Genomic DNA, 25459 nt, shown 5'->3' on the forward strand with positions numbered 1-25459 from the left:
CTTTAATCTTAACCATAATCTTTAATTCCAACTCACAACTTAATCTAATGCCTTGAATGAATCCCTAAAGTAAAATTATGGTTTGCTAACCTGCACTTACTTGGCTGAGAAGATTTGCACTGGAGCAATGTGTTTAATGTTAAAAGATCTGCAGAGATACATGGGGAGGTGTCCTATTCTTCTCCCAACTTTAGCTGGCCCTTAAATATTGGTCCTGTGCAGCCCCAAAGGGTTGTCAGAAAAGACAATGGCTCTGGCTCACATGAAGTCTGGTTTGTAATGTCAGAAGTGAAACTAGCAAACATAAAACTCATTACAAGCATGGGAAACTAAAGGTTATCCTACAGTTATGGCATGAGTGGGGGAGTGCCAGGAGTTTAGCTTTATACACCTAGGAAGGCAGCAAACAAACAGTGAAAATGTAATAGAAACATGCACAGCTACATTGGTTACAGATTGGGGGGAGATACTGTATGTAGGGTGTAGGCAGAACCCGTCAAGAGTTACTGTCCCTGTCCATTACATATTTCCATCCAGTCTCTTGCATATCGTATCCAGAAGGTTATACTGACCCCGTAAAAATGATGTCAAAGACAGTACAAAGCAGAATAACCAGAAGAAGCAGTTCCAGATATAAAATATTTAAACTCTGAAATCTTGTAAGAACACGGGGAGGTTATAGGAAAGAGACAGCCTGGTCAGCAATAGTGGCAGCCTATACAAATTGGCAGGTAAACCTGCAGGACTGGTACAGCCTTAGTGGAAGCGATGGTGTAACTAGTGCTTAGTAGGCTCTCCCACCTTAAAGTAAGTAGTAGGCTCTCCCACCTCAAGCTTTCCAGTGCAGAAGTAACTGATCTGGTGTATGGAGGCAAAAAGCAGGATTAGGGGCTAAAGGGGGAGGAAGGGGGGTTGAGAAAAAACATACACCCCATACACCATGATCAGTAGTGATGGGCTTTATATTCAAGTCAAATGTAAGTTCAACTTGAACATTGGCTGTTTGTGTGTTCGCTGAAGCCATAGCAAGCCAGATTACAGCTCTTCAAATGTTCATCTCAAAAGATTACAGACCTGCTATCTTTGCTCCCCCTCTTCTTTGCATGTCCCTAGCAAGCCTTTGGCTACTGGGCACACTGTGTGTGATAGCTCCTGACCTGTGTGTCTTTGGAGCCACATCCCAACTTCCTCTTCACTGTATTTGACTGACAGCAGCAAGAGTCAATGACTGAGTGCTAGGTGAAGAGGAAAAGAGGGGAGAAGAGATGCAGCTATGCACAGCGCTGATCTCTCCCCCTTCACACTGGGAAGGAGGAGCACAGGGAAACTGAAAATGTTTTTTAACTTAATGCAAGCAATGCGTTAAGGTAAAAAACATTTTTAGGTTTAGTATCACTTTAGGGAGACTACCCCATCTGGGCAGTCTTCTTAAAATCGCTTCAATGGAAAAACTTATTTACATGGCTCGGAATTTGCCTTCTAAATTCTTCAATAAGTAGGCCTTCTGGACTCACTTTCTATTGGCTGAATTTACACACCTGATGAATTTCCCCCCCTCCCTGCTCTATTACATTTACTACCTATGACACTGCCAACAATCACACGTGATCGCACATTATCTATATGAGCGTCGCTGGTGACTGTGATGTATGGAGTTGCCTTTCAGCCATGAGTAAGAAGAATCAGGTGTTCTATGGGAAGCCTGCAGAGCCCACCTTCCTGGCAAAGTTTAAGAAAGATGTTGGCTACAGAGAAGGTCCAACTGTAGATGCTAAGTGGCAGGACCTTCCTACTGTAGCAGCTGTGACAGGGAGGATGAACAGCCAAAAGGTGTAGTGCTTAAGAAAGGTGATCGTTCAGCAGAGGAGGTTATGAAAATGAAACAACAAATGTAAGAAAGTCCAAAAGATGATGATCCAGTCCCTGCTGATGGACAGATCCTGTTCCGAAAGCCAGTTAAACGCACCACTGATTTTCAGGTATAGATGCAGCTTCAAGCAAGAAGAAGAAGCCAGAAGAAAACCAGGAATCATCCAGCAAATTCAGCCAGAAACAAATTCGAAATAGCAGTTCATTGTCTTTTGATGAGGAGGATGAAGAATAGGCTTTGACTTTTCAGGATGGATTTTTTGAAATTATTTCCAAAATCCATAAAGTAAAATTTATATTTTATGTTTGTAAAATAGTTTTCCAAATTAGGTTTTGCTTATAACCCTTGTTCAAAAGGGTTTCTGTTTTTATCTATGGTACTTTTTAGTGCTGTTTGTGTGCATGTTAATTTTTGATATAAAAGGACTACTGAAAGCAAAAATATTTTTATCTTTTATTGGATTAAAGAAAAGCTGTTTTACTCTGAAAGGAGGTCAGATGATCACTGAATGCTAACACACCACCTAACTCTTAGGGCCTGTATCCGCAGGCTTTTGTTCTCTTCAGATATGCTTTGCATTCCTATATGTCTTTGGGAATGCAAATCCCACTTTAAAGGGTAACTCCACTTTCATGGAAAAAAAAATAGTGCAGCACAGTGACTAGCATTTCCACCTGGCAATACTAGGGTCAATGATTTGAATCCCAACCACGGCACCACCTGCCTGAAGTTTGCATGTCTGTGCCATGCGTGGGTTCCCTTCAGGCACTCCAGTTTCCTCCCACACTACAAAGACATGCTTATAGGTTAATTGTTTCCTGTCTAAATTGGCCCTAGTATGGACATGTATGAATGTGAGTTAGGGACCTTAGATTGTACGTCCCTTGAGGGTTAGGGACTGATGTGAATGTACAATATATATGTATATATACACACATGTAAAGCGCACCGCCAATCCAAAATAAGCTACACTCAATTATCTTTACCTAAACATAAAGGAGGGATTGACTTACCTAATCCTGGAATTTTTATAGGACCTGCCATCTCGCCAGAAAAGCTGATTGGAATGCACATGGCAGACTCAAAGATTGGGTCAGTTTGGACCAGGGGCAGACTGACAACTCATGGGGCCCCCGGGCAATAGGGGATCATGGGGCCCCTGTGTCTTTGCCCAAACTCAAAAAAGCCTACGAAAAAGGTACCAGGGGCATCTCATGGGGCCCCCTACTGACTTTGGAGCCTCGGGCAGTGCCTGAGTTTCCAAATGGTCAGTCCGCCCCTGCTTTAGACTCTCTGCCATGGATAGTTCCTAAGCATACACTAACCACCATACTTCGACATCGTCTTATTGAACCTGCCTTGCATTGTTTTCAAGCCATCTGCAAGACAACTTTCCTATCTTCCATACCTGGTCCCCTCACCCCAATCAGACTTAACTCATACTTCTCTCTAGAAATGCACCATAATTATCTCACTAATTGCTGGACTCATGCCCAAGCCCAAGCTCACCATTTCTATGACCACTGCAAGCTTTTATACCACCAGAGATTGGTTTTTCGAATGGATGGGGCCCCTATCCCCTTCTTGACTTATCTCCAAATTTCGCTCTTCTTACACACCATCAATCATATTGTTAATATCTCCAGACCTCGTGCATCCTTTGCCTTGAAACCATTTGCTCAAGATCAGCCCCCCCAACACTATCTAATTTCTACGATGCATGATCTACTCTTTGCTGACTGTTGTTCTAACAGTGGTAAGGCATGTGAGGCCTGGGAAAGGAAACGGTTGATTGACCTTTCCACAGACTACTGAGAATGCATTAATTTCACAAGGGTTCAGAAAATCTTACTACCTAAAGCTTCAGGCCCGTTGGTATAGGACCCCGGCGCTACTGTACAAATTGTGCTGGAGTTGTCAGATGGAGCATGGAACCTTTTTACATATTTGGTGGTCATACTCGAGTCTTCAATCTTATTGGTTTGAGGTTCACAGGGTCATCTCACAGATGACCACATTCAATCTCGACTTTACTATGGCCCAATTCCTTTTCCATCTTTCCTTCCTCCCTCACAAGGTCTTAACTTAGTCAAAACCATGGTAACCAGTGTAGTCAATTCTATAAGATATTAATGTATTAATCCTCATTTAAAATGTAAGTGGTATTTATTCCTATATCACCACAAGTTTAGTAACAGTAAAAATGTTGGAAAACACATGATATCATGACGCTGTGAAAAGAATACCTTACCTATTAGTATGCCCTATTAACCATAATTTGTTTCCTTGCCAAATAACACAATAACTGGGTCTACAAAATGTACTGAACACTTGTTTGCTGCATATTGCTAGTTCTCATTTAAAGGGGATTTCTACACTGAGCAGTAATGTGGAAAGTCGCAAAACTAAGGCTAGATTTACAGTTTCGTAGGTCCTGCATACTGTGTTCACACAGGCACAGCAGCCTATTCCATTGAACAGACTGCTTTATCTATGGGAAAATAATGGTAATTGTCCATGACACATTTTTAAAAATGTGGCTGCATGGAACCAAAGCTTTATGCATGCTAAAACACACTACTCTTTTCAATGCATGGGATGTCATTCACAATAATGTCAGCCCTGTGTCTGTAAAAGAGCAGCACATTTTGCCTGTGGGTCAGGGAACGCATTCGATTAGCATGTGTTCCACAGCCCACATATGTGTAAACATAGGCTAAGGGACTACCGCAGTGGGTATTCATTTCCTTCATAACCTCCTGACATGGACTTTCACTATATTGTTCATTTAAGCACAAGAGGCTCCATCTTGCTTGCAATGTTGAAATGTGCGCTGTGCCCTTCACTTAAGACACAGAACTAGAAGTTCTCTTTCTCTCTCTCTCCCCCTTCTTTTTAGATTTTAGTTTCGCAACTGTTAGACATAGTCTATGACATATGAAATGTGACATTATTCTATTTGCTAGTTTTTAATAACATCTCACACCACCCCTTTTTTATTTTCTGTATAAAATAGAATGTAATAATACATTTTGTCAGAACGGATACTTTAAAACACAGTGATAGTGTCCTGTGAATCTGTTCCTGTGATTGCAGTGTTAACTTTTATTTTCAGTGTCTCAGCCAGAAATCTTTCTGTAACACTACTAAACTAAAAGACAGATCATATACCTTATTTGTACATTCCTTTTCTTGTATTCTGTATTCAGTTATTCGTATTCATGTATATAATATGTTCGGTAAAGTTAATTCATTGTCCATTAACCACTTGCCCTCCAGAGGATTTACCCCCCTTCCTGACCAGGCCATTTTTTGCGATATGACACTGTGTTACTTTAACCAACAATTGCACAGTCATGCAACACTGCACCCAAATTACATTTATGTCCTTTTTTCCCTAGAATAGAGCTTTCTTTCAGTGGTATTTGATCACCTCTGCATTTTTTATTTTTTGCGCTATAAAAAAAAGACTGACAATTTTTTTAAAAAAATAACATTTTTTAAAAAATCAAATTTTGTCATAAATTTAGGCCAAAATGTCTTTGCTAAAAAAATCCCAATACATGTAAATTAATTGGTTTATGTTAAAGTTATAGCATTTACATATGGCAGTATATACACTGGGATTTTTATTTTTTATTTTTACTAGTAATGGCGGCGATCAGTGACTTATAGTGAGACTGCGGGCAGGCATTCTGACACTGAAGGGAACTGACTTGGTTTCACTGACAACGCCAGTGGCACCAATACAGTCATCAGTGCTAATTAAAAGCACTGACAGTGTACTAATGACACTGGGCAGGAAGGAGTTAACATCTGGGTCGATCAAAGGGTTAACAGTGTGCTGTGTGCTGTTTTACTATGGAGCTGTGTAGGTGTGATTCACTGTGAGAACACTGCTTTGGATGGTTGTGTTATGCACAGCCATGCAAAGCAGTGTGCGGGAGCTAATAAGGGAGAGAACTGTTTTATTTACAAACAGTCCCCCTCCCCCCCCACCGTCGGAGTTGTTCAGGACCCGGTGATTGATAGCGGCGGCCGCGAATTGTTCTGTACGCACCTTCCCTCACACACACCCCCTACCCAGAACTGCAAAATCAGGTATATATACAGTATATGATTTTGCACACCTGTGCCATCCTGTAACAGTATTTCTGCTATAGGGTGGCGTGGAAGCGGTTAAACAAACTAGCAGGAAATATTTACTAAAGCTGAATTTATGTAGTGATATTCTCTGTTGGTTATTAACAAGTTTATCCTGTGATTTGATCATCTACTAATATGCATTTTCTTTCTTTTGTCGAGTAACATTGTGTGTATCTCTATTACATTTTTGATCCTTGGAGTGTGTTCATGTTTTGTATAAAAAAATTTAATTTTGAAATTATTTGCTTATCCTAACACTTTTTGCTCTCTTTATAATGCAAAAGCCATTACACTAACATATGGTTCAAAATATACAGGGAACAAGTACATTTTGCATTGAAATGCTGATATTCTTGTTTCACTAGAGGAACAAATCAGTTGAATTACTTTTTCCACAGAACTAACTTCTAAATTCAACTACTGAAACATTTGTTATTGTGGAACTTTTGGTATGCTATTAATTACATACTGTAAGTTTTTTTACATGAATTAAGATAAGGCTATACAAGTAAACTGACAAACAGTAACAAGGTGTAGTGCTTGCATTAGATAGAAATTACATTGTAAAATTTTTCAGATGTGGCTGTCACCATCATTATGTGGCTTATAGAAAATAATTCAATATCTTATTATTCTCTTCTAGTTGAATGTGAACTTTCTGAATTATTAGATATATAGTTGCTACAAGTTTATGTTCTTATGTCTCTCTGAATTTGTTAAATTTACAACCTCTACCAAATTCAATATTGTATATTTAAAACAAACTGCCTACACTCCCTGTTCTACTGTTTACAATTCATTTGCTTATTAGTTTTAATGTTTTTTTCTATAGATCATTCTGGATGCAATATTATTTCTTCAAGGACAAACAATAAACTGCATGCAAATTTAAATAGATCCATTATGCAAAGATATACCAAAAAGGAAGTGAATAGTGAATGTGTATTTTCATTGAATTAGATTCAGATTCAAAATAAACCCATTTATTTGCATATCACAATTATAGAATTGCTGGGTAAACAAAGCAATGTAACTAAAGGCCTAAGGAAATATTTGATGAGAGAAAATCAAAGGATTTTCACTGAGCACTATTTGTTCCTTTTGCATTCATGTGATGCCACAGGGGCATGCATAATAAAATGTTCTCTATATTTAAAATGTTTTCAATATCAGAAAATTTTAATATTTTCCCGGTTTGGGGATAATAAATAGCAATATTTCTTCTTAAATTAGTGAAATGTGACTGTATCTCAGTGTCATTAACATTAAAATAATGTTTACATATTTTTAATAACTGTATTCATTTTCCAGGAATTATTCTATAATACATGTCGTTTAACATTTTAAGAAAGAGAAGTAATATAGATAGCTAGATAGATAGATAGATAGATAGATAGTATTAGAGATTAGTGAAGCAGAATTTGACTTAATACTCCCTGGGGTTGCTTGTCATTTTCCACAGCTATTCAAGCAGATGTATCAATTTTTTGAGGGCACTCAAGTTGTACTACTCATAGTACGTTATGTGCTATGTCCATTTAGTACCATCACAGTTACAATCTGTTAATTGCCTTGGCACACTACTTAATGTAAGCTATTCTTAGTCCTCATTTAGTAGCATTTCCTCATCATCATTGCTAATATCATAGTAGCATAATAGTTAATATGCTAATATGATTGCACCATTAATCACTGTTGACAACAGTGCATTTGGTACCCGTTTACTCACTTACTTTGTGCAGGGGAAGGGGGGTGCAATATACTAAGCCTAAAGTAAAAAAAAAGAAAAAACAATATTACTTTGCCAGATTTCAATAAGAAATGGAAAGCCATCGGGGATGCCTTTATTGAAGTATGATGAAGCAAAATGAAATAATTATATACAGTTACCTTATTTTTTCCTGTTGGTTTAATTAAGAAATGCATTCTGTTTTCCTTTCCAAATTGAATTAATAAATCCTTTAGAGTAAAATTTAGAAAATAAATGACGTGGCGCTGCTAACTAAAACATATCTACAATATAAACATAAAACTTCATCTATAGCGTGATGCTGTGCAAAAAGTAAATTATTTCAAATATATCTTAATGACAAAATACAAAACAATTACTTCAATAGATCATGTGTGTATTAAACCACACCCCCTACACAATGAGCCTCTCTGACCGTCTATTATAGCCTTCCCCCTGGAAGTCAACAATAATATATACAGTATCCGGTCACCCTACACATAATAGTGTCAGTTTCCGTGTATATAAAACAATGTTCAATATGTTGGTTATTAATATAGGTCCATGCGCCTCCTGGAACATTGCAACAGCTGCCAGAGGGAATGGTGCAGCATGAGGAAGGCCAATGAAACGGCATGTGACTTTTAAAACAGCCATTTATGAATTTTGAATTAATCTTTTCCAAAAAGCCTACCTTCTCCAAAATAGCAATGACTAGCCAGGATGGAAGGAGCTGAAGGGTATATATGGCCAGCCGCTGTCTGACGGACACATCCTTTGATAAAGTCGTGATGATGAAACGTGTCAGGAAGTGATGTCAGGTGTTACCAGAAGTACTGCAGCAGCCATCTTGAATATGGTCCGAACTACCATGAGGAGATAGTGAGTTATTAAGCTGATTTTAAAGCTGCATATACTCTGCATTTATGTAAGCACTTTTAATAAAGTTTCACAACACTTTTAAGAAGGTTTTGCACGATGATACCGTATTTTCTGGGTATTCTCATCGCTGATTTGGAGCATTGGTTGCAAAAGCCTGGAGTGATTACTCGGTCTGAATCAAGCTTGCATTACCTGTCTTCTAGTAAGGTATATCCGTTGACAGGTGCCTTAATATTTAGACCACGGAGGATATTGACCACTTTTGAAGCTTGGCATAGCACCAGTTCACATCACAGGAATAATAGGTGACCTTGTAGGGGCAGCAGAGTCCTGGAGCAGTGTATTTGATTGACTTAGCCTACACTACCTGTTGATTTAGTAAGGTACATGGATTGACAGAAGGCACACCAGATTGATTGCAATTTATGGTAACTATTCATAGTGTGGCATGGCACATACTCACTGTATGGTCACTATTTAGAGTGTGGCGTGGCACATACTGACTGTGTATGATCATTAATTTTGGTTAGGAAAGGTATTTATGAATTAATCACGGGAACACTGATTGTAATTCACATGCACATGGTATACTTTCATTTAAGGATAGTGCACTATGTTGAGTTTATTTGTTTCAAGGTATTTTGAATAGAAGAGGACGAATTGGTTTGCTGTACACAAACTCTTGAAGGAGCACCAAGTACTGGGGACTATATGTAGATCTAAATTGGGCACATGGACCTATATTAATAGCTAACATATTAAACATTGGTTTATGTTCACAGGAACTGAAGCTTCAATAGATCAGTCCATATATCACATGTGACCAGCACCACTGATTTTCAAAGTGCTCGTGCTTAAAATCCACTTCGTGCAATCTTGTGCCACCCAGAAGTCTCACCTCCAGTTCTCTTTAAAATAACGTGTATATAATATCTCTGTTTCTCTCCTCCACTCCTTATAGACACTCCATATCCCTCTTCTTTTCTTAGATACGGTAAATGCCTCTTTGTATCAGAAGCAATCCTTCTACCTATCATATCAACTTGGTCATACATGCAAAAAACAACGTTTCATATGGTGCGTTAAAATGTTAACACAACAGCATTTATTACAAATGTTACACTCACATAAAACGACATGAATAAACTTTTACAATCCCATATTGCACTTCCACATGTGTCAATTCCTGTTTTGGTCTGCCTCCAACTACGTCTGACGCATTGCGTTACCGTCACATGACTGATGATCTGCTGGGATTTTCCCACAAAACCATCTCTAGGGTTTACAGAGAATGGTCCAAAAAAAGAGAAAATATCCAGAGAGAGAAAGTTGTGTGAATGAAAATGCCTTATTGATGTCAGAGGTCTGAGGAGAATGGGTAGATGGGTTCGAAATGATAGGAAGGCAACAGTAACTTAAATAATCACTCTTTACAACAAAGGTATGAAGAATACCATCTCTGAATGCACAACATGTTGAACCTTGAAGCAGATAGGCTACAGCAGCAGAAGACCACACCAGATGCCATTCCTGGCAGCTAAAAAAAGGAAGCAGAGGTTACAATTTGCACAGGCTCACCAAAATTGGTCAATAAAAGATTGGAAAAATGTTTCCTGGTCTGATGAGTATCGATTTCAGCTGCGACATTCAGTTGGTAGGGTCAAAACTTGGCCAGTGGTGATGGTGTAATGGTGTGGGGGATATTTTCTTGGCACACTTTGGGCCCCTTAGTACCAACTGAGCATTGCTTAAACAATGTTGCTGACCATGTCCAGTGTACACATCTTCTGATGGCTACTTCCATCAGGATAATGCACCATGTCACAAAGTTCAAATCATCGCAAACTGGTTTCTTGAACATGACAATGATTGCATTGTACTCCAATGGCCTCCACAGTCACCAGATCTCAATCCAATAGAACATATTTGGGATGTGGTGGAACGGGAGACTCGCATCATGGATGTGCAGCTGACAAATCTGCAGCAACTGTGTGATGCTATGTCCATATGACCCACAATTTCTGAGGAATGTGTCCAACACCTTGTTGAATCTATGCCACAAAGAATTAAGGCAGTTCTGAAGGCAAAATGGGGTCCAATCTGGTACTAGCAAGGTGTACCTAATAAAGTGGCCAGTGAGTGTATGTCTCCTCTTCTTTCTGTAGTACATGGGGTGCAACCTGATTGGAGGATCTAAATAAGGTTGCTGTTTACAATGATATGTGATAGATTAACATGGCAATGGCAAGGCCTTTGAAGTACAAAGAATCATAGTAATACAATTTGGAAGCTGGGAATGGTATAATATGTGAAGAAACATGATTAATAATGTAAGCATATTCTTATGAATAATGATGACAGACAACTTTATATGGTAACATACAGATTGGTTTAAATGAGGAGTGAGGATTTTGATCCATAATTTCCCATTTTAATGCTAATCCATAATTGTCCCACCTGACTGTCAATCACTCACTAATTGGAGGTCAGGGAGCCTGCACAGTTTTTACAAAACATAAAAGATTACTCCAAAGGACCCTGAACCCACAAACAGCAAGACAGACAACACACACGAGAAGCATGTATACATGTAAAGTGCCAGAGAGATATCCTGGTATTTAGCAATGGTGTAGCATGGGGGCCCCCAGGATTGTTGGATTTTCTCTTCTGTCTTCCCCCAAAATCTATCCTGATATACACCTATATCGCATAGACTTGCATGGGGCCATCCTGATTGGTAGAACTATCTAATCCATCTCCCATATCTGATGCATCTCATCCAGGATTGGACAATTTCCCCATCCCATATCGCTTGCATAACTCAGCCCCTTCCCAGAGCCTCCCCTTTTGGTGATAAAATTACATATGCCAGGTCATGGCACCAAGGCGTCTGGGTTGAGGCTCTCTTATCCTTTGTTTGGAGGGTATATTAGTTATGTAAGGTCATAGCCTGGGAAAACTGTGCATTCCCGGACAGATGGCCATCCCCATTGCATAGCTAAAGAGAGGGTACTTTGAAGTGGCCCTCGTAAAAACAAAGAGATTTAAATGGCCTGGTCTAGATAGTTATGTCGGCCCTATAAAGTCTGAGATAAGGTAGTTAATTTAGTGGTTGTCCCTTCTCGCATAATAGAGCATTCCCTGTGGCACACACATGTTTAGCACATCAAACATTCCTCCATTACAAAGCTATCTAGTAGATTAATTCCTAAAACTTGATCCCTTGTTCCCATGTCTATGTACAGTACACCTATATCAAACCAAGCTCTAATATTTTTAACTTTGTAACTTGGTTAACGTATAGTTATAAAAATATCTATTTACAGTTGCTGATGAAGATTATACATAAGTCCCTCATAAGTCAACAATAGCAATATACATAATCAAATGGGACAGTTTCCAACTTGGGATGATTGTTAGTGAGCCAGGAACCGTGAGCGTTCTAACAACCAGTGACACATCTTTGCTCGGCCACTCAGCTGTCAGGTGAATGTAAACAAAATTGCAAGGATAATGTAAAAAAAAAAAACAAAAAAAAGGCACAAGGTCCCCTCAAATCCATACCAGAGTGTTCTTCCCCCTCTTCCTTTCTGAACCATACCAGGCCACATGCTCTCAACATGGGGAGGGTATCCCTGGCAAAACACCTTGTTGTTGTGTTGTTGAGAACAAGGGCCTCTTCCCCACAACCCTGGCCTCATGAGAATCAGAAATTGAAGGATCTGATATGGGATTTGGGTGGACATAGTTTTGGACAGAGTGGATATGGATTAGAAACCCTGTCAGGTTTTTATTGCTGTCTGTGTCCCAGTTATGGAGGTTCACCCTCTCTGTTTGTCCTGTTTACCATTATCATTTGTTGAATTTTCAACAGCCGGTGAGATAAAAAATAAAGTGTGATTTTATTTTATCACACAATGGCTTAAAATAACAATGTAAAGCGTATCATGAACAGTTCCATATAGATATCAAAGCAGAAATATCAAAGCAGAAGTTTAAAGATGTGTCACCCTTATGTCCGCTGTCTCATGTGTTTCTTTCATGTTCAGGTTGTCTTTCAGGGTCTTTGCTAAGAAGCCGGAAGTAGTTGGAAGTGACTAATTCTTGTCTTACAGCAATGACCTGTTCCAGCTTCTCAGAATGTTCTTATGCGTGTCTGAGTGTACAGACGTGTGTGTGTGCGTGACCATGTCAGTCTCTCAAGACGCCTTTTTATGATGCATGTATGTGTCATAATTAGTGATCTTAGAACCTTGTATGGCAAACAATACTGCTTATCAGAGCAATTTCATTGAAGGGAGGGGACGCTACATACAGTATATGGTCTTTTGATTGACAAGGCACATATGTAGTTACCATAAATTGACCATATTACATCAGCCTGCACATATGACCAGTTTCTGATTAAATAATATAAATTAAGAATGTATCTTTACAACATCTCAATAATGTATAACCGAAATCTACGTATGTAACAAACTAAAACAAACTAAATACACACAGATACTATTAGCATATATAATGTCGTACTTGTTCTATTTTGATTCACTCCTAACACCCTTGACATTCTACATTAGAGTCTTGTAACCAGCTATGCCCTATTATAGAATACTCAGCTGTCAACTGGTTAATTAGCTCAGCTTATAACTCCTATCTCAGCTATAACTGAAGAAATTACCATTATCACTGGCTCAAGGCGACCATTCACACATTTTAATATTAATTATTATTAATCCTAAAAAACAAATATTTTGCAAGCTTGCCATCAATATAAGTGCCGAATTATGAATTTGATATAATCAATATTTATCATCTTTGAAAGTGAAAGTAAAAGAAAATCCCAAACTATGGGTTGTCTCCAGAAAAGTAATAGAGATGAAATCATCCAATGGGGACACTAGTTCTGGTGATCTGGGGGGCTCCAAGCGATTCCCTTAATTTTCAGGGATTTCCTCTCACTTCCTGTTTTGGCCATAGGATGGGAAGTGAAGGGAAATCTCCCCAATGCGACAAAGATAGCAAAAAAAAAAAAACTGGCAGGGGTTACAACCCTCCCTTACTCTATCTAAAATGAAAAAAAAAAGTTGTGCCTATAGTTATACTTAAAGGTAAATAAACTGTGCATTTTGCAAGTTGCTTCAGAGCGTAGTAAGTAAAGTACAGCTTTGCTTTACATAGGATAAACAATGGGAAGTTTACAAGGAAAATTTAAATAACTGCATTTTTGCACATGATTGATGATGGAAGTCAGCAGAGCTTCCCCTTGTTTACAAAGCTCTGGAGTAACTACACTTGTAGAGTGCTCAGTCTATGTGCCTTTAGTAAAGCCACCGAATTACATTTAGTAAATCCATCCCTTTACATGTAGTCAAATATATTTATTTTCTGCAGTCCTTTCGCTGGATTTTTAGAGATTTTTGTATATATACAAGTGTATACATAAATTGCTACAAACAACCTTCCAACCACTCCAAACATAATGCCATGTGCATGCATACTACAATGGTCTAATCCCTTGTTAGAACATATGTAACTAGAAAATCTACAATTTCTGGGGAAATTGTGTGAAGTGTTCTTGCATATAAATGTAACCAAGTGATTGAAGAACTTTATTTCAACTTTGTGACTCAGCTGCCTGTGAGTCATGTTTGGTTGCTATAGCAACTCACTCAGTCACAGGAATGTGAGAAAGGCTTTTCTAAACACACTGCTCCAACTTGCCAACTTCACTGGCGATTGCCATCTTCAAACGGTTGTAGTTTGAAAAGTATAAATGCTACTGTGAAAAGGTTTATATTGTTAGAATCACAAGACCTAAATTTTGATGCATAGTATGTCTCTGAAATATTAAAAATGAAGGCACAGTCGCAGTTTAAAAACGTCCCTTAAAATTTCAGGTGGCTGTGAGTGAAGTTTCAATGAAAGTCCATGGGGAGGGGTGAGTTGCAAACAAATGGTCATATTGTGAAAACTATCAGGACTATGGCTTAGCATAGCGTGAACATTTTTAGTGACAGCAGGGTTAGCTGAACGTTTTGATATAAGATATGTGTAGGTGGGCTTGAAAATGACAGAGTGATGGCAGTTTACAAATCATGTTCTGATTTTTCCTTCCATACTATAGCTTTGTCAGTTCTCACTGTAGTTGCTCCATTCATTCCTATGGGAAAATTTCACCACAAAAACCGCGATATTTCGTGAACGATTCGGCGAAACGTTCCACAAAGTAATAGCAATCCGATCGGGAACAATCCGCACGTTTTGATATATTACTTGTCTTTGTAGTGTAAAAACTGTGGGAGGAGTTAGCGTGGCAAATTTGGCTATAATAAGAATAAGAATATATTTGTGAGATAACAATAAGTGTTCTTTGCAAGAACACTTAATAAGTAGTGGGCTACTTTTTCACAATTATTTTTAGAGATTTTAGAGATATCTTTGGCTCAAATATTCTCAAGACAGAATCAGATTAGGAATATACTTCCTAATTTTAGGAAAAGTCTTCTTACACAAGTGTGGAACTTGAGCTGTTAGGAGATAGGTGTCATCTATTTGAAGGTTTGACAGATGGATACCAGAGAACATCAGAAAATGACAATTCTAACAAGACAAAACAGACCTGTTCAAAAACGATGACTTCATCAAATATAACAGCAAAAGTGACTTTAATGTAGGGTTTCTCAATCAGAGTTCCATGGAACCATAGGGTTCCTCCAGAGGATACCAGGGGTTCCTTAAGCAATGAGCAATTTTTGCCTCTCAAATAAGTTCCCACTAACACCATTGGTCTTTTTAGCTATCTATAAGGGGGTAATTCTTCCCAATGACCACAAGTGCAAGGAGAATTCTCTCCACTGACCAGCACACTAATGTATCATGAGTTGTATGAGAAGAAGGATGTCACTCTACCCTGTCACTGAAGTCCAGTATGGATGGAATGGGATGGCCGCAGCTGCTCTGGCCATGCCCTTTGAGTGTTCTAATACCTCTCTACCCTATCCAAAACTAAAAAAAAAGCAGTTTTTCCTTTAGTATAACTTTAATAAAATACAAAATATCCTTTATAAATGTCACATATTGAATTAATAGAGTATAAAAATCACAAACATACATAAATACCCTTCTTCCACCAATGAAAAAAACTGTATTTTTTATTGGTAGAAAAAAGATATTTATATACGTGTGCAACTTTGTATACTATTTCTTTCAATATTTGACCTTTATAAAGATATTTTATACTTATTTAATTTAACTTAGTTGCTTTTTATACACAACGTGTGTCCTGTGAAAGCAGCTTCCCTTTGAACGATTATTCATTAATCTTTTTTATTTTCTATGAATACATATGCTGCAGGGACCGCAGTCAAAGTGAGTTGGCATATTTCTATGGTTTAAACCATTTTACCTCTTAGCAATAAAAACTGACAGGGGTTCTAATCATTTTCTACTGCATCCATCCCACTAAATATCTTATGAGATAATAATGTAAATTTTGAAGAAATATGGCATGTCTTATTTTTGTAGTTTTTTTTGTGAATTGCAAAAAAATTTGTAAAACGTTATAAGGTATTTAACCACAAATTTTACAGAGGAAAATAGCACTTTATGAATTGTGCCCACTGTACTAATGACACTGGATGATAAGGGGTTAATATCAAAGAGCAATCAAAGGGTTAACTGTACATCTAACAAAAGTAATGTGTGTGATATGTGCTGCTTTGTTTAAAAGCTGCTTTGTGCACAGAGCCCAGAAGCAGGCCCACAACATTTATTTATGTTGCTGAGCCTGCAGCTGCAGCCCAATCACAGTAAATCTACTGTGATGGGGCAGCAAGTGGTTAAGTCTGCACTGCTTCACCTTACTCAGTTAAGTTGACTATAGATGGATTGAAATTCATTGGTTCAGTGGAGAATGGCTAAATTTTGATCAATGTGTGGGTATCTCTGTTCAGCAGAAGTCGGTCATTATATCAACTTTTGTGGAATGGAAATGTTAGAAAACCTTTGTCTAATGCGAGTGCTGGGATTTTTTTGCTGAAGAGTCCCACTGACAAAATGCAATCAGGTTGATTTACTGAAACCGGAGAGTACAAAATCTTGTGCAGTTGTACATGGTAGCATCTAACTTCAACTTGTTCGATTCAGCTTTGACAAAAAAAAATGGAAGCTGATTTGTTTCTATCCAGAGTTGCACTAACCTTTGCACTCTCCAGTTTTAGTAAATGAACTCCAATGTCTTAGCGGGGGTGACTCCTCCATCCACATTGCTTGTGTGGATGGAGGAATACAATCTTCTTTTTCATTTAGCCTGCTGGCTGAACAAAAAATAAGGCCCACCTATGGCCAGGTTAACCTAAGTCACATTGCACAGTGAACAGGATCTACTGTAGTGTGTTAAGTGAAATGAGCTGCAGTTTAGACTAAAAAAAAAAAACTCTTGCCAATAGAAAAAACTCTAATACATCCAATCCTTGGTAATACATAAGGTAGAGCAATGTAAAAAAAAAAGCAAGAAAAGCAACAAGCAAGTGACAAATTAGATTATATATATATTGCCTGGCTTTTGTTCAAGTTTGGAGATCCTGCAGTGCATCCACAGCTTCCAAACAGACTAGCACTGGTCTAGCACTGTTTTGGAAATGGCAAAAGATTAACTGACAACCCTTAACAAAACACTATTTACACTTTCAACCTAAACAATTCTAGGATGAGGATACAATACTGCCTAAGGCAATATGGCCATTGATGATCCTATTTTCTTTCCTGCTACCCTGGGTTGCAGGAAAAAAAAATCCCTTGATTCCCCCATAAACACAGACAGTGTTGATGGGGAAATCCCTCCCACAGTGCTATTGTGTTCTGCTGGCAGAGAGCCTTCCATGCTGCCAGAACATGATTACCACTGGCAGCTATAGCCACAGGTAGTAATTAGAGATGAGCGAATTATTCAAAAATTCGATTCGGCTGATTCGCCGAATTTGCGGAATAAATTCGATTCGATGCGAATTTATTCGCTGCGAATTTAACTTATTAAAAGGGTTTCTAGGCTTCAGAGAGTCTTTATATTAGTGCAGAACACTGTACCTTTAATTTAAATGCCCTTGGAGTCTGCTGGGGAAGAGAAATAATAATGTCAGTCAGTATGACATGCAGATGAGTGCCGTCGATCTTAGAATCACCGCACACTTCACTCATTTGGGCAGTCACGGGGCACGACGAAGAAGATGAAGAAGAAGATGAAGAAGAAGAAGAAGATGAAGAAGAAGAAGAAGAAGATGAAGAAGAAGAAGAAGATGATGAAGAAGAAGAAGTAGAAGATGAAGAAGAAGAAGAAGATGATGAAGAAGAAGAAGATGAAGAAGAAGATGAAGAAGAAGAAGAAGATGAAGAAGAAGAAGATGAAGAAGAAGAAGATGAAGAAGAAGATGAAGCAGAAGAAGATGAAGAAGAAGATGATGAAGAAGATGATGAAGAAGAAGATGATGAAGAAGAAGAAGATGAAGAAGAAGAAGAAGAAGATGAAGAAGAAGAAGAAGATGAAGAAGAAGAAGATGAGGAAGAAGAAGAATAGGATGAAGAAGAAGAAGAAGATGAGGATGAAGAAGAAGAAGAGGAAGAAGATGAAGAAGAAGATGATGAAGAAGATGATGATGAAGAAGATGATGAAGAAGAAGATGATGAAGAAGAAGATGATGAAGAAGAAGAAGATGAAGAAGAAGAAGAAGATGAAGAAGAAGAAGATGATGAAGAAGAAGAAGAAGAAGAAGATGAGGATGAGGAGGAAGAAGAAGAGGATGAGGATGAAGAAGAAGATGAGGATGAAGAAGAAGAAGAAGAAGAAGATGAGGATGAAGAAGAAGAAGAAGATGAGGATGAAGAAGATGAAGAAGAAGATGAAGAAGAAGATTAAGAAGAAGAAGAAGAAGAAGATGAAGAAGAAGAAGATGAAGAAGAAGAATAAGAGGATGAGGAAGAAGAAGAAGAGGATGAGTATGAAGAAGAAGAAGAAGATGAGGATGAAGAAGAAGAAGAAGATGAAGAAGAAGATGATGAAGAAGATGATGATGAAGAAGATGATGAAGAAAAAGATGATGAAGAAGAAGAAGATGAAGAAGAAGATGAAGAAGAAGAAGATGAAGAAGAAGAAGAAGAAGATGAAGAAGAAGATGAAGAAGAAGAAGAAGAAGAAGAAGAAGATGAGGATGAGGAAGAAGAAGAAGAAGAGGATGAGGATGAAGAAGAAGAAGAAGAAGATGAGGATGAAGAAGCAGAAGAAGAAGAAGAAGAAGATGAGGATGAAGAAGAAGAAGAAGATGAGGATGAAGAAGAAGAAGAAGAAGAATTGAATGAGGATGAAGAAGAGCATGAGGATGAAGAAGAAGAAGAGGAAGAGGATGAAGAAGAAGAAGAAGAGGATGAGGATGAAGAAGAAGAAGAGGATGAGGATGAGGATGAAGAAGAAGAAGAAGAAGTAGGATTAAAATAAGAAGAATTCCAGTACAGCAAAAAGTGTATCTGCAGAGAGCTCCGCTATTTCTGACAGTTCTCTGACAGTTCCTTCACATTTACAGCGGTTGAAACATTGTATCTATTTGTTTCCGAATAAAAACATCTGTATCCTAAATGGAAACAAATAGATACAATGTTTCAACCGCTGTAAATGTGAAGGAACTGTCAGAGAACTGTCAGAAATAGCGGAGCTCTCTGCAGGGACACTTTTTGCCGGCTGTAGAAGGGATGAAAATCGGCCGATCGGGAAAAATTCGATTCGTGCATCCGAAGTTTGCTAATTTTCGGATTCGGTGCGAATCGAATTTTTCCTAATATTCGAAACGAATTCCACTTCGCCAAGTTCGATTCGCTCATCTCTAGTAGTAATCATATACAAAAAATATGACAGGCTGGTAGTACTGATGTTGATCAATGGATCAAATTCAGTACAGCCAGCTTGCCCGTTGATAGATCAAATCTTCAACGGTCCCTGCTGAATAGGCCGAGATTTGATATGTCTATAGCTGCATTAAAATTGTTGGTTTAAGAAAAGAATATAGCCACCTAAATTCACACATACCTTGACCACATTCATTAACGGTTTCCATACAGGGCACTTTTACCCCCTTCCTGCCCAGGCCATTTTTCAGGTTTCAGCGCTCTCACACTTTGAATGACAACATTGTACCCAAACTAAAATTTTAGCATTTTCTTCACACAACTAGAGCTTTCTTTTGGTGGTATTTAATCACCACTGGGATTTTAATTTTTTGCTAAATTAACAAAAAAAAGTTTGCAAATAAATAATTGTTCTTCATAAATTTAGGCCAAGATGTATTCTGTTACATGTCTTTGGTGAAAATAACCCAAATTAGGATGTATTTTTTAGTTTGTAGGAAAGTTCTAGAGTTCACAAACTATGGGATATATTTGAATATTGATCAATCCTGAAGTACTGACAGCCAATCTAATTTATTGAGGTCCAAGAATATCAGAACAGTACAGATAAACAACCATATAGAAATAACATTAAAAGGGATATAGATCCCCTAAACCCTGGTTCAAACTAGACTGAGGTGTGGGCAACCCATGATCTGTGCACATCTTCCACGCCTCATTCAAATCACATTGTACTTTCAGCAGGTGTCAGTGCAATGTTGATGACACCCCAAACTATACTACAAAATGACCATTCACATGTGATTGCATTGCACTGAATCACATGTGAATTGTACAGGAATGCAGTGCATTCATATGGGATTCATAATGTGAACCAGAGCTAAAAATATCTCATAGATAAATACAGGAAAAAATATAAATTATTATCTTTTTTTGGAACAGACATGTAAAGAGAATACAGTATTTTCTGGCGTATAAGACTACTTTTTATACTTAAAAATATACCCCAAAAATTGGGGGTCGTCTTATACGCAGGGTATAAAATGTGAACCTTGAGTTTGTTTGGGTCAAGCTGGCTGGATGTGTGGTAATACTGTACATACAGTATACCGTGCTGAGCCAAGCTGGCTCAAAACAAATGTCCCTATGACAGATTAATCTGTCAGCCCGCTGGATGTGCAGTATATACAGTATACTGTGCTGAGCCAAGCGGTTTCAAAACGTACCGGTACGTCCCTACTGTAATCAGCCCGCTGGATGCGTGTATGTACAGTAGCTGTGGCTACATACAGTATACACTGGGCCAATCATGGCGAGTGATGTATTCTACTAATGAATACAAAGCCTGCTCGGATTGGCTGAGTCAGAGAGGTTGGCTGATGATGTCACAACCTCAGCCAATCCAAGCAGGCTTTGTATTCATTAGTAGAATACATCGCTCGCAGTGCTTGACCCAGCGTATACTGTATGTAGCCTCAACTACTGTACATACACACATCCAGCGGTCTGATTACCATAGGGACATACCGGTACGTTTTGAAACAGCTTGGCTCAGTATACTGTATATACCATAGTGGTATAAACTCAGTATACTGTATATAGCAGACATCCAGCGGGCTGACAGATTAATCTGTCATAGGGACATTTGTTTTGAGCCAGCTTAGCTCAGCACGGTATACTGTATGTACATTACTGCACATCCAGCGGGCTGTATATATACTGTATACTATATGTAGCCAAAGCTACTGTATTACCGCACATCCAGCGGTAACCATCTGATTTGGAATTTGATCCATATGATGACTGTCTTACAAATGTATCACAAGATGTCATTCATGAACTTATGATGTCAGAGGATGAACATGAGGATTTTGAAGGATTTTAAGTACCGGTAAGTCATAGCCATTTCAATTAAAAAATCTGATATTTTTAAATGGTGTTGCCTCGGAAGGGGGGTAGTCCTATACGGCGAGTATAGCCCAAAACCTATGTTTTAACTGGAAAATTAGGGGGTCGTCTTATACACCCAGTCGCCTTATACGCCGGAAAATACGGTAATTGTAAATAGATCTAACTTCTATTTTTCCTTATTCAAAGACCCTATCTCTGCCCGTTCTCAGTCTAGGGATTTCTTCCAGAACCATACATTTTAAGCTACTCTCTTTGTGTACTTTCTCTACTATGGGAATAGTAAATGTGTGTGTTTCAATCAAATGGATGGTCGGTGCTGTGACAATCTATCCTTCACTTTCTGTATGTTTTCCCCCACATATGTTAACCACAGGTAGAGCAATGTTTAAATCGCGAAAGATCATTGGCACATTGAATGTTGTCTGGTATTTTCCTGTTGTGGGATGTACAAATGTATTTCCCCTAATCAGTAGGGTGCAATGTATGCACCTAAAACAGGGAAAAGAACCCCCTCTTTTGTAGTTTAAAATGTCCTTTTTCTGTACCTACGATGGTAACCGAAATTCTGACTTCACTTAAATATCACACAGACTATGGTGTTTACTTACTAAAGCTGGAGAGTGCAAATTCAGGCTCACTTCCGCATAGAATTCAATCAGCTTCCAGGTTTTATTGCCCAAGCTTAATTGAACAAGCTGAGGATAGAAGCTGACTGGTTTCTAAGAAGAAGTGAGCCTGATTTTGCACTCTCCAGCTTTAGTAAATAAACCATTATGATTTATTTTAAAGGCTTGCAAAGGCAAAAACTCCCAGACATTGGGATAAGCTTCATTGGTATACTCTAATTTTTCTTTTTCTTGTACTTCAACTAATTTTCTCTACTTTTATCACACTCCAGGTGTTTACTTTCTGATTGAACTTATCTTTTCAATATCCTCTTGTTAATTTTTTTTCAGCTCTCCTTCAGTCTTTCACATTTATAAGTTTCCTCACTAACAATTCGATGCACTGTCATGAACTATCTTCCCACAATAAATTGCAATGTGTGTGGCAGATGAAAGCTATTAAATAGCAATAATTGGTTCTTATCTGTAGGTTTCATATATATGTCATTATGTAACATCCTACCTTTTTATATATCATAGTGATCTTTTCATAATGCATTTTTTAATTAAAATTTGTTGCAAGGATCAAAACCTTTTAATTTGTCATGGACCCATCCTCGCTACTCCATAACACAAAGACATCTTCAATGTAGTGCCACCAAATGCAACAGTGCTTGGTGAACTCTTTTCTGGAATAAATAAATCTGTTTTCAAATTGTTTCATGAATGCCCCTGTGAATAACAGCTTTGTTTAGCCATCATGAGAAATATTGGAACACTTTCCAACAAATATTAAATAGATGTTCATTAAATCAGCTTGTGGATCTATCATTAGAACACATGGACATGGAAGATCCTCCTTCAGAGAATGTTTGGGAAGCATAAGATTCACTGCTTGCAGTTGGTGGCATCTGTGAACGACTGGCTAGGATGAAAGAAGGTCAAAAAGCAATGTTGACCTGTCAATTACTATCTAGGTTATAATTTATGGAGAAAAAAGGATCAATAATAAGCAAAAAAGGCCATATAGTGTAAGAACGTATAAGCAGATAGCAAAAAGCTGATTTTAACACCCACAACAAGTGTGAAAAACATTACTTATTAGGCAGATATCTCCCCTCAAAATAGTAGAGGAACTTATGGTTCCTTCTCTTGATATCATCCTACAGTGATGCAGATGCAATGAGTGCTGAAAAACTGCCTCTATAGCCAATCACAGAGCATTATTGCCAATGCATACAAAAACGTTTATATAATAAGTAAGGCAACAATGAAAAATTGACAGGTTGCTACACAAGGAGTTGCCTCCATAAAAATTCTTGTGGTAGAACAGCAAGCTTTCACACTGGCATTGATATGGAAATTTATCTCCAGATCTAGCTGGTGCAGTACAGGTGAAACAAAACATTAAATTGCTGACTGGCTACCATGCATGAGCGTTTCCAACATCCCACCTTCCTTCTAGCAAGCTCTTTTGAGTCAGGTATGTTGAGCAACATATTATGTGCATTTTTCAATTAACTTCCACTTTGAAAATAGTACAGCTAATAATGTAGAACTGAAAAACAAACAGGTACACTGGCTATATCAATTAAAATTATGGCTGGCTGATATTTGAAAGCCACAAGCACACTCAATCTTAAATCTAGCATACCTATCTCACACAGCTTGGTCAGATTAGTAACAGTCATATACTGTTTCATTATATTTGCATAATATCCTTTCTCGGTTCACAGAGGTTGTGCAGATGTATCTAAAGATCCAGCTAGAATAGAACCAAATCCTGACCTTAAATTTCTGAGTGGCTCCCAATGCAACATGCCACCTTTCTTTTAACAAGCTCTCTTGATTTAGCTATGTTGAGAAATGCATTATATGCATGTTTCAATTTTCTGCCACTTTGAATATTGCTCAGTTATTAATTGTGACCTTGAAAATAAACGCATACACTGGCTTAAACAATTGAAAATCATGGCTGGCAGGACTTTGAAAGCTATGGGTACACTTAATTTTAAATCTATCATACCTATGTCAAACAGCTCTGTCAAATGTGCAACAGTCATACTGTTTCATAAATTTCACTTAACATCACTTCACTTGTCTCACTTTTACTTAACATCACTTGTTTCACTGAGGTTGTGCAGTCTCAGCACAGTCACAATAGCAGTAGCGAACCAGCCCCAATGGGCAAGAACCCCTGCCCAATAAAACAGTATTCCTGATAATGATATTTTATTTGTCTATATTGTGGGGTATCATTTTGGAAGGCGAGGTACTATCCATTTAAACAAGTACCTTTCTCCTTATTTGACACTCCAAAAGGGCAATAGACAACAATAAAAAGTTGTTCTCATTCTATCCAGCACTAAAAAGGATTTGGTTGCAGCAGAGTTTTAAATTCATCTTCATCTATATCTAAATCATGCAAAAAAAAGATATAACTCTAATGTAACATATTTCAAAAAAGGTCTTTCTAGGAGAAATTATTTTTTACCTCAATTATAAAAGCAGCTTTCCAATATTAATGATAGGTCTCCTAATGGGCACCATCTCCTGAGAGTTTGCAGAAAATATTGAAGGAAAAGCTGTTTTTTATCAATTATACCAAATACTTTATTTTTGCTTTTAAATATTAAACAATGAATCACTCAATCCAATCAGTCTTTTAGTTTACCTGTAGTCACTTTTATAGAATCATTATAAGATAAGGCATTGTGGTCAATGACACATCTATAATTATCTATGACATTTCAAAATTTGTCAGAGCATTGAGGACAGAATGCATGAATATGTAAAATGCCTTTATCATTCTTTGAATAAACATCTTAGCATAATATCCATTGCACTGAATTTAAACTGTTACATGAAGAAATTGCCTTTTTCCAATGATAATTGTCATCTCCATATGTTATCAACAACCAAATGAGTATTGAATAAGATTTTAGATCGCAGACAAAGTGAAGAACATATTTAGATAGCACACTCTGGACACAAGCCCTAAAATCCTATTTTACACTCATTTCTTTTGGCATTGAAAGAGGATTAAGACAGCCAGTAGCTTACTACCAATAAAATATTGACATTGACAATCCTAGTTTTACCAGATGTTCTGTTGAAGCAAAGAAAGATTTAAAATGTGTTCTGGACAAGCGGCCTGAAAATTACTCCCTTGCAGATGAACAAGCATCAATACAAAACACACTGTTGCAAGTCTTGTAGTTTTGTATAACAGATAATGAAAAACCATCTGTCCTGTATATTCATTTGCCAAGAAGCTGGTCTGGCATAAAATTTCACTTTCTTGCGTTAAAAAAAGTCAGTCACAGTTATACACAATGTTCCTTTAAGTTTTTTTTTAAGATTTGTATGCACTGAAACTAAAATATGCTTTGTTAAAGATCCAAAGAAAATAGTATGTTTTTTTAG

General features: G+C 37.8%; 1 pseudogene; it reads left to right on the forward strand.

The window, feature by feature from the left end:
- The first annotated feature begins 1668 nt into the window (after window positions 1–1668).
- Window positions 1669–2104, forward strand: LOC149450531 (uncharacterized protein KIAA1143 homolog pseudogene; annotated as a pseudogene).
- Window positions 2105–25459: the final 23355 nt, after the last annotated feature.

The sequence above is a fragment of the Staurois parvus genome, unplaced genomic scaffold (genome assembly GCF_062004578.1).
Source record: "Staurois parvus isolate SC_StPar_1 unplaced genomic scaffold, SC_StPar_1.0 ptg000572l, whole genome shotgun sequence".
NCBI classification, from domain to species: domain Eukaryota; kingdom Metazoa; phylum Chordata; class Amphibia; order Anura; family Ranidae; genus Staurois; species Staurois parvus.